Source organism: Plectrocnemia conspersa, unplaced genomic scaffold (assembly GCF_051122295.1).
Source record: "Plectrocnemia conspersa isolate PC_06_02 unplaced genomic scaffold, ASM5112229v1 ptg000007l, whole genome shotgun sequence".
Taxonomy (NCBI): domain Eukaryota; kingdom Metazoa; phylum Arthropoda; class Insecta; order Trichoptera; family Polycentropodidae; genus Plectrocnemia; species Plectrocnemia conspersa.
The window spans coordinates 2,549,810-2,551,309 of NW_028277171.1; the positions used below are offsets into that span (position 1 = coordinate 2,549,810).

Below are 1,500 nucleotides of genomic sequence, written 5' to 3' on the forward strand. Positions count from 1 at the left end.
TTAGTCGGTGTGCTTCTATACAATTTGCGTAGGATATTGTCGAAACCTTTAAAGTTCACATTTAAATACGAAGGGATATATTGCTTAAAATTCCCATATAAGAAATCTTTTCTTGATACTATTTTGAAGTGTGTTTTTGACACGTCGTATCCTTCGTGGCTGTTGACTCCTGATAAAATGTCAACTTTGTTGTAATCTCCCTTCGCTAATATTTTATGAGGCTCTTCATTCAAAAATCCATTATAATCTTCGAATTCATTGATGACAGGCGGAAAAGCGAATATTCTCATCATTTTTAAATCCTCCTTGTTTGTTAATTTTGTCGAAGCCAAAACCAAAGTTTTAGTATCAAAATTGTTCAAGAAATTAAATATTGTTTCATTGCGAACTTTATCATATCCTAGTTGTACTGCTAATCTTTCAGCATACTTGACGGCGTTAATACTTCTTGTCCAAAAGTTCATCGCAGAGCCAGACTGCATAATAGCTCTATGAAACAATCCTTTAGACATAGGAGACAAAATATGCATGTCGATTAATGCAGATCCAGCGCTACATCCCAATAACGTAATTTTATTTGGATCTCCGTTAAAAACTTGTATATTATCCTTGATCCAAAGAAGAGCCATGTGTTGATCTTTCAGCCCCATATCTCCTCTAGCGTTTACTGAATCTGTACACAAAAATCCCATTACGCCAATGCGATAATTTATATGCACAAACACTAGATTTTCTTCAATGAAATTGTATGGCTTGAAATAAGTCGCAGTGCTGTTTCCACTCACCATACCTCCACCAAAAATCTTTACTACAACAGGTAACAGATCGTTTTCGTTTTTATTTATACTTGGAGTATAAACATTCAAGTATAAGCAATCATCGACTCCTGAATACTCGAGCGTATTTAAATCATATTGAGCTGGAACATCACTTTCAACAGTTCCATCTCTGATACCTTCCCATGCTGAAGCCGGTAATGGATCCTAAAACATTCACATTAATTTATATTTATTTACAACATTAATATGTGTATAGTAATAAACGTTTACCTTGAATCTGAGCTTTTCTACAGGTGGTTCAGCGTATGGTATTCCAGAAAAACTATAATATGATACACCTTCGAAAGTTTCATCGACTTTTCCTTTTAATAAGCCTTGCTTTAGTTCTATTATTGGAAACGATGTATTCATTTCTGATGCAATTAATGAATCAAGACATGAAATAGCACTTAGTGAGGCGAAAATTATAAAAATGTATGAAAACATTTTAATTTTTAATTTTCTAACGTGAGACACTTCTTCGTTGTGAATCTATTGACACACTGTGCGTTTTTATAAATATATACCCATTATAATACTTGTACATTTGAGGAAATTAGTTCTTAAATTACACAAAATACTATCGTTATCTTAGTATTAATACTTTACTGCTATTATTGATGTGAGATTGAATTAAGAGATGCCTAAGACATAATTATAATATGTTTCATTAATTCATATA

General features: G+C 32.4%; 1 pseudogene; it reads right to left on the reverse strand.

Moving 5' to 3' along the window:
- Nucleotides 1-1,190, reverse strand: LOC148233659 (juvenile hormone esterase pseudogene; annotated as a pseudogene).
- Nucleotides 1,191-1,500: the final 310 nt, after the last annotated feature.